A 9,956-nucleotide genomic window follows, 5' to 3' on the forward strand; every position below is an offset into this window, starting at 1 on the left:
AATATTTGAAGAATTATTCAAAATATAAATAAGGAAGATATATTGAAAAGAATTTGATAATACTGATTCACCCCCCCTCTCAGTATTATTTCCAACAATTGGTATCAGAGCAGGTCCTTCAGAGAAGCTTGACCGCTTGAAGGAAGATCATTCATCATGAGCAACTACGAGAGGGAAGCATCAATCATGCCACCAATTTTTGATGGGACAAACTTCAATTATTGGAAGGTAAGAGTTACTACCTATCTTCAATCTCTTGGTACAGAAGTTTGGGATATCATAGATACAGGCTACACTTTTCCTTCAGCTACTCCTACAGATCTGGCCGAGAAGAAGAAATATGAAACAAATGCTAAAGCAGTCAATACTCTGTTGGGATGCTTATCTCAAACAAAATTCGTGAAGGTTATGCAATATAAATCCGCAAAAGAAATATGGGACAAGATTGTCTTGAGCTACGAAGGAGATGAACAGGTAAAGCGTGCTAAACTTCAAACCCTCAGGATTCAGTATGAGAATCTCAGAATGTATAATGATGAAAGTGTGGCTAACTATTTCCTTCAGGTAGACAAGATTGTTAATTGCATGAAAAACTTGGGTGAAGAAATAAAAGAGGCTATTGTGGTTGAAAAAGTTCTAAGATCATTGTCCCCCAAGTTTGAATCTAAAGTGTCTTCCATAGAAGAAAAGGAAAATCTATGAACTCTTACTATGTCTCAACTACACGGAATTCTAACTGCTTATGAAATGAGAAAAGGAGGTCCATCAGACAGGAGAGAAGCTGATTTTAAGGCTTCAGGCAAAGGAGACTACTATGAATCAAGTCACATGCCAGAAGAAGAAGAAGAATCAAAATTTGTCAGAAATCTTCAACGGGGTACTGGAAGGTTCAGAGGTAAGTTACCTTTTAAATGTTTTGCTTGTGGAAGAGTAGGTCATTATGCTGCGAAATGTCCTCATAAGGATAAGATTGACAAAGGAAAGGAACCTGCTAGATGGAACAAGAAACAGAATGCAAATAAGAAAAGCTACTACACTCATGAAGACAGTGATGGTCTATCAAATAGTGATGAAGATGAACGAGGTAATGCCTATAAACTTTTAATGGCATTTGAAGATGATGATTACATGGATGCTATAGATGTGGATAGTTTTTATGAAGAGATTTCTAGACTCAAGACATGTATAGAAGAAAAGAATATGATCATTGATACTCTACAATTTCAAATTGATGAAAAAGAAAAATATCTTGAAAAGTTAGAAGGTGAAATTGTTGGCCTTAGAAAAGAAATTGAGAAAACAAAGGCTATTAATCTTAAGTTTGTCAAAGGATCTGAAACTCTGGATGAGATCATCAATGTACAACGTTCTCTGCTAAACAAGACAGGTCTGGGGTATAATGGAGAAACATCTCAAGCATCCACCTCAAAGAGTTATCTTGATGCAGCAAGAATAAATGAGCAAAAGCACAATGGAGATCACCAGGTAAAGCAGGGACGAATTACATCAAGAATGAACAAAGACTATCAGGTAAACCAAGGGAAATCTGTCTTAAGGGTGAACAAAAGCTACAACCAGCCACAGGTAAAATCTTCTCAATTTGCTTCAAGAATGGATGACAATAGAAATTACAATCATTTGGCCGATAGATTTTATAATCGCAGAAGTTTCTTCAATGGGCAATGTTTCTCTTGCCATAACTTTGGTCACAAAGCAGCTCAATGTGTTGCATATAAAACAATCATGACTAGAGAAGCTCAAAAACAAAGAAGTATGACCGGGATTACAAAAAGGACCTATAACAACTTTTCGGATCTTGAAAATGAAGTTGAATGTTCTATTTGCAATAACTTTGGTCATGAAGATTCCGAATGCAGGAGCAGGTTTCAGCAGACAAAGGAACAAGTCTCAAGCACCAGAACATGGAGAATAAAGGAACCACAAACAGAAAGATGTGGGATAGCATTTTATGCAGAGGGACAGGAAAATCTATGGTACATCGACAGTGGATGTTCGAAGCATATGACAGGTGATAAAGAAAAACTTGAATCATATTCTGCTTTAGAAAAGGGAAAGAAAGTTTCTTTTGGAAATGATACTCCTGCAGCTATAAAAGGAAAAGGGACGGCTCAGTTAAAGGAAAAGGTCAAAGCTAGAAATGTTTTGTATGTTGATGGATTGAAGCATAATCTTCTGAGTGTCAGCCAGATGTGTGATCAAGGAACCGAGGTAATATTTAGATCAAATGGATGTCGTGTTCATGATCTTAATACAGGTGAAACAGTGATCAAGGGTAGAAGAACTCCAAATAATCTATACATATTTGAAGAAGGACAACAACAATTCTATTTGAGCAAGGATGATGAACATTGGTTATGGCACCGGAGGTTGGGGCATCTAAGCTTTTCACAAATAAGGAAAGCATGCAAATATCAGGCTGTTCGTGGTCTTCCAGATATCAAAATTCCAGACAACACCATATGTAAATCTTGTCAGTTTGGAAAGCAAACCAGAAATAACTTTCCGGAGAAGGAAGGATCAGCTAGCATGCCTCTTGAGCTAGTCCATACAGATGTATGTGGTCCATTTAGGAAAATGACACCTCGAGGAGAAGAATACTTGATATTATTCATTGATGATTTCTCCAGGTTTGTTTGGTTAGGACTTATGAAGCACAAAGACGAAGCATTCGAAAAATTCAAATCCTTCAAAGCCTTGGTTGAAAATGAATCAGGTTACAAAATTAAGTGCCTCAGGTCCGACAGAGGTGGGGAGTTTACATCAAATGAATTTTTCAATTTCTGTGAAGAACATGGGATAAGAAGAGAATTCTCTACAGCTAGAACTCCTCAGCAAAATGGAGTGGTGGAAAGGATGAACAGAACAGTCCAACAAATGGCTTGTGCTATGCTTGATGAGTCTGGAACTCCCGCAACTTTCTGGGGTGAAGCTGCATATGCTGCGGTTGTTATTCTCAACAAAACAAATGTCTGAGTGAACAACACTCAAACTCCTCATGAGCTCTGGTATGATGAGACTCCTTCGGTAAAGCACTTCAAAATCTTTGGGAGCAAATGTTATATTAAGAATACTGATGAGCAACTTGGCAAACTTGAACCTAGAGCAGATGAAGGCATTCTTCTTGGTTATTCTCCACACAACAAAGCATATAAGTGCTACAATAAAAGACTTGGAAGAATTGTTGACAGCATTGATGTAGTGGTTGATGAAAAGGGATACATTCCTAGGCAAGTAAATCATGAAAATATCGAAGAAGATGAAGACTACCCTCAAAGACAGAATGATGAAGAAGAAGAATCTCAAGAAGCACCAGAGGAACAGATAAGGACAGAAGAAAAGACTCCATCCAGGTATGTTCAGAAGAATCATCTAGAATCTCATATTTTGGGGCAGAAAGAAGCAGGTGTACAAACAAGAAGAACAATTGCAGAAGCTTCAAGCTATTTGGCATTACTCTCTTCCACTGAACCACAAAATGTGAAAGAAGCATGCAAAGATGAATGTTGGGTCAAAGCAATGGATGAAGAACTTGAGCAGATCGAAAAGAACAACACGTGGGAGTTGGTTCCTAGACCAAAGGATAAGAATGTTATAGGGACAAAATGGGTCTTCAAAAATAAGTTGAATGAAAATGGGGAAGTAATTAGAAACAAGGCCAGACTTGTTTGTAAAGGGTATGCGCAGCAAGAAGGAATAGATTATGAAGAAACTTTTGCTCCTGTTGCAAGACTTGAGGCCATCCGAATGTTCCTTGCTCTCTCAAGCTTTCAAAAGTTCAAAGTATTTCAAATGGACGTGAAATCAGCCTTTCTGAATGGAGACTTAGAAGAAGAAGTATACATTGAGCAGCCAGATGGTTTCATTCTTGGAAATGATCCAAATCTTGTATGCAGACTGAAGAAGGCTCTCTATGGTCTTAAACAAGCTCCAAGGGCTTGGTACTATCGGTTGGACAAATATCTTCATCAACAAGGTTTTTCAAAAGGATCAGCAGATAGCAATCTTTATATAAAAATTGAAAATGACAAATTGCTAATACTTATTGTGTATGTAGATGACATTATCTTTGGCAGCAATGAAGAATCTATGAGTCAAAGCTTTGCCTCAATGATGCAGAAAGAATTCGAAATGTCCTTGCTTGGAGAATTGACATATTTTCTTGGTTTTCAAATCCAACAAAAGGAAGGAGGGATCTTCTTGTCTCAAACCAAGTATCTCAAGCAGATTTTGAAGAAATATGGCATGGAAGATGCAAAACCAGTATGTACTCCCATGGTCACAGGATGTAGCCTCAGTGCAAATGATGAATCAGCAACAGTGCATCAACCAACCTACAGGTCTATGATTGGAAGTCTACTTTATTTGACAGGTACCCGACCAGACATCATGCATGAAGTGGGAATAGTTGGAAGATTTCAAGCAAATCCAAAGGAAACTCATCTTCAGGCAGTGAAGAGAATCTTCAAATATCTTCAAGGGACTCAAAATTATGGCTTATGGTATCCTACAGATACAGATCTCACACTTCATGCTTATACAGATGCAGATTGGGCCGGAAGCATGGATGACAGGAAGAGCACAAGTGGTGGTGCATTCTTTATGGGTTCCAGATTAGTATCTTGGTTCAGCAAGAAATAGAGTTTGATTGCCTTGTCTACAGCTGAAGCGGAATATGTTGCTGCTGCATCTTGCTGCACTCAACTCCTTTGGATGATGCAGACCTTGCAGGATTTTCAAATCACTTGTACACCACCTATCTCCATCTTATGCGATAATACAAGTGCAATCAACATTTCAAAGAACCCAGTCATGCATTCAAAGACCAAGCACATACCGATCAAGTATCATTTTCTCCGGGAACAAGTGCTTGAACAAAAGGTCAAGTTGGAATATGTTCCTTCTAAGGAACAAGTTGCTGATATACTCACCAAACCATTGCCTAGGGAGACCTTTGAATACCTCAGGCAAAAGCTGGGGGTTGTTGATGCATCATCTTGTTGAATCTCTTCTGATGGTTGGTTGTACGCAAGGTTCTTCTGGGGTATATGCGTACATGTGCTGGGTTGCGGATTGGTCGAAGATCGAATGGCACAGGTTCAGGGGGAGCATATAATGCATTGTTGGCATTATGGAGGAAGTACAGAAGGAGATCATGGATGATGGTCTGAATATGTCTCTATTTCTTTCATGGTCATTTATGGTGTTTGGTGGATTATGATTCTTCTTTGCAGATCTGGTTTATAGTCAGGGGGAGCATGTTCTTAGGGGGAGCATAACCCTTTGCCCTTGATGTCAAAGGGGGAGAATGACGTTGCAGATTTTTGAGGTTGCCATCAAGTCCAAAGGGGGAGATTGTTGGCATTATGATTCTGGTATGGCTCTATGTTACAGGTGTTACAGGTGTTGTACTTGATGGCAACTCACTCAAGTGGCAATGCTCTGTTCAGGCTCTCAAAATGATGGAAATTAAGAGGTTCGCAGGTGAATGGTTCAAAAGGTGCGGACCCGCAGGTTCTGCGTTGAGGAAGTGCGGTCATACCCGCAGGTTATCCGTTCAGAAGGTGCGGTCCCCCAGTTCACTCACTTCAAGGCAGAGAAGCGCGCCCACGTGGGGTTTCTTATGTTTGGCCCGTGGTATTTCGCCCATCGTTCATGATCCTATGGTTTTGGCCCGTGGTATAGGATCTATTTTAGCCCCGGTTTGGATCCCTTGTATTAGTTATTTGATGGTTTTGCCCCATGGTGTGAATAAGGGCTTGACTATAAATAGGGAAGGATATCACTTGGCCAAGGTATCTTTAGAAATTGAATATCTTAAGATCTGAAATATTGGTTTATCGGTTTTAAAAGGCTTGATCTATATAAAAGTGAAGTTAAAAGTGAATCTATGAAGCGTGATCTCTCGGGCGCATGATCAGATCTGGGCATCTGACTATCAGTGGCTCTTCGGAGGTTTGTTAATTCGGTTCAAATCAAAGGTCCGCAGGTATTTCACAGTTCAGGTGCGGAGGACCGCAGCTCGGTGAAAGGTTCAGTGCGGTGGTACGCGGTTAACAGAAAGGCACAGTGCGGGGGATCGCAGTGCGATCGAAGACGCAGTGCGTAGATACAGTAGAGGTACGCGGTGTAACAGAAGGGCACAGCGCGGACGCACGCAGAGAGACAGAAGAAGAAGTGAAGAACAAGATCATAGGTACGCGGCGCGATAGAAGGAAAGCCTGCGGAGGTACATAGAAGTACGCGGCGCGATAGAAGGAACAGGTGCGTTGGCATAGTAAATGTATGCAGAAAGGCAGTAGGTGATTTGCGGTGATACGCAGTGAAGCAGAAGTCGCTCTGCGTGGATACGCAGGGAAACAGAAGGCGGGGTGCGGAGTCACGCAGTCCAGATAAGGAAAAACTGCGGATCTGTCTTAAAACATTTATTGGTTATCTTTTATTTATTGCTGCAGAGTTCTGGGTTTATATTTCTGGTACTATCTTTCTGTTTACAGCATTCTGAGAAGTTGGGTGATTGCATAAGGAGTTTGGGTGATTTGCATGTACTTGATGATTATTTGATTTTCTTGGATCCAGTTTGAAAATTTATGAAAAGTGGTCCTTGAAAGAAAAGAAGTAGGGGGTTGTAGCTCCCTTCCAGGAGAGACTGGAAAACGAGAGAGAGTTGTAGCTCTCTGCAGGTTGTAGCCTGCGTACTGGTAAAGGACTGCACCAGTACAAAATCATTGTAAAAGGAGTTTCTAATTGAAAGAAGATAGAGACATATTGCAACAGGTGGTTTTCACCCACATTGGGTTTCCACCTTATATCTGGTGTTCTTTGGTGTGACTATCTGTTTTTCTTGTTCATGCTCATTATTTTATGATACTGACATACAAAGTAATGATCAATATTTGAAGAATTATTCAAAATATAAATAAGGAAGATATATTGAAAAGAATTTGATAATACTGATTCACCCCCCCTCTCAGTATTATTTCCAACATTATCTACAGCGTTATGAATATGTGATTACTTAGAAATCACTAACAGTGCTCTAATTTCCTTCATATATTCATAAACTGTACTAGCCTTCTATGTGTTTGGTGTGTTCTACCTATGTTGGATTCTGAATGCCTTGACTTCTATGCAGAGCTAACCTTACTATTAATACTAAAGCATATTTGACTCCATAAGCCCAATGGATACTTTCTAATTGTGTTTCCACCACTTACATTTTTGCATTTGTTTTACAAAAGTTAGCCATCTTAATCATAATCAAAAATCATTAATCCTTTGAGAGAGCCCTCTCAAGTTGGGGAGGCTAAGCCTCAGCCTAAAGTAGGTTTGAAATAGTTACTTAAGGTCTTCCTGGTCACCAGCCTTCCAGGGTCTGATTTTGAGATAACATTTTGGTGCGTCTGTCGGGACCCTGAAGCTTATTCTTTCCCGAAATTAAGAGGCTGAACTTCTGAAGGTAGCAGGAGCTCAGACATATTTTTGAGGCTGCAAAACTACCTTGGAAACTCCACACATCGAATAAAAAATTGGAAGGTGACTCCACTGCGAGAAGATCAGTAGCTTGATGAAGTTCCAAGATGAGTTCCACTATAAGAATGAATGCCAGGTATGCTCCTATGAATTGGTCTCATATCCCTGGTTTTCCAAATCCTATGCCAAAGGTTGATTGGTTAGAGGATCTTCCAATATTCAAAGATGAAAAGAAAGACAACGATGCTCTTCATTTGGTTAGGTTTCATATGCATGTACTCAGTCTTAAGGTTCAGTTCCCTGAAGATTGTCTCATGAGGATGTTTATGACCACTTTAGAAGGAAAAGCATGGTCTTGGTATAAAATTTTGGAAAATGGTTCAATATATTCGCTTGCTAATTTTCATGATGAATTCTATGAGATGCATAAAGAATGTCATCCTTCCTTATTGTTGCTCAAAGATTGTTGTAGACATTCTTTAAGTCTTATTCAGTACTTGGAGGATTGTTATGATGATGATGAATTTATGGATGAAGAAATTTTATAGGCTCTTCATAACAATACATTTCAACACCAAGAAGAAAGTATAACATCCCATGAAATGCAACGTGAAAATCAGCAGGGGTTTACTTATGAAAACCATGTTCAATCCTCTGATATTGATGTAGAGATGTAGTAGTCTTCTCAGTCTTCGAATCATAATGAAGATGAAAATGATTACACACAACAAGAAGAAATACTGGAAGAAAATTTTTATAACCCTAGGGAAGAGGAAACGGTTGATCATTTATGTAATTCCTTGCAGCAAATGACTTCAAAGAATGATCACAATAGTGAGGAAAATTATATTGTCTATGGGAATCATGTAGAAAGGCAGTTGGATAGCACATCAAAGGAATTTTGTGTGGCTAAGGATCAGTTGTCTAAAGAGATAGAATGTTATGATGATTATCAAAATAACCATGTTTTCTTTGACCCTATAAATGAATACATGGCAAAGTTTTGCACATCAGTATTTCATTTTCATTTGCATTATGAAGATCATATACATTATAAGTTGATTTGGTCACCTCACTATCATGGTTATTTTGAGGTTGAATGCAGTCAAGAGATTTAAGTGTCACATCACATCGATGACTGGATTCATTGGAAATTTCATGTTCCTTGAGCTACAAGTGGAGATTGCAGCTGATAGGGTAGGTAGGTAGGAAAATGCAAATAAGCTCAAGGTTGACTGAGCAATTTTTCAGTAGATATAGATTTCTTTCTCCTACAGTGATCATCAAGCTTAAGCCCGAGGTGAAGGCCCAAGAAGCTTAAAGGGGATGCTTTTCAAACAAATTTCCATTTATCATAAGAGGATAAAGCATTGGACCTGCAAGTTCTTAGTGTACTATAGGAGCACACTATCCCAAGTGGAGCCACTGTTATCACTGAAAAAATTTCAAAAACAATTTGGACAACTTGTATGGTTTCAAAGTTGTAAGTCAGTCTTGGTCAAGTCATTTCTATTGTTTTATTTAAGGAGTCTAAAACATAAGATAGAGTCTTGTTCCCTTTGTTAAATATGGTCAACAATCTTGTTTTACCCACCATTGGTCCCACATTTATTCAAAGTGTCATGTGTTAAGGCTGTTTCAAAAATTACATGCACTACGAAATCAACTAGGAATTTTCGTAGCGCAAACTCACAAAAATACACTATGTGCGCTATGAAAACACCTAGACAGTTTCGTAACTAGGAGATTTCGTAGTGCAAAACACAGAATTTACACTGGTTGCGCTACGAAATCAGGGATTTGTGCCAGATTTTTTCTAACTATCTTTTCCATCAAAATTCATTAATTTTTCATCACCATGTGTCAGTCCTTGAACCATGCCTATCACATGCAGCCATTCATTCTCATTATTAGAGTCGTTAGGAGTATTGGTATGCTTAGGTTGCAAGTTTCAAAAAGAGCCAAGTATTCACAGTTATGATTTAGGTTTGGGTTCATGCATGAGGAGCACATTGACAGATGTTCAATTTGAATTCTTTGAAGATCAAGCGAGGTAGCTCTCAGTTTAAAATTCAAGTAAGGCAGTGTTCAAACCAATACCGTGTAGGTTTATCTTCAAGTTTCTTTGCAGGGATTTCATAGACATGTCTGAAGAAAGGAAAAATCACAGATCAGGCCAGTGTCTTAGACCTGAGCTTGAAGGCTTAGATGTTCTCATGAGGAATAGAGAGGTTGAAGAAGCATTCAAACAGTCATAGAAGAAGAAGGTTCAGATCAAGGAAGTGGTACAAGAGCAGTCTATTGATAAAACAGTCAAAATAAGAGTAACTAGAAGTCAATTAGCCAAGGAAAAGGGGAAGAAAATGATTGTTGATGAAATCCCAGCTTCAAAGGGAAGTTTGAACAATCTCCTCCACACCATCTACATAGAAGAGACTCCTCTGGTCCAAGCAGAGCTACTTGAA

The sequence above is a fragment of the Pinus tabuliformis genome, chromosome 5_1 (assembly GCF_031772625.1).
Source record: "Pinus tabuliformis cultivar Carrire ecotype Pingquan chromosome 5_1, CPIR1, whole genome shotgun sequence".
Taxonomy (NCBI): Eukaryota; Viridiplantae; Streptophyta; class Pinopsida; order Pinales; family Pinaceae; genus Pinus; species Pinus tabuliformis.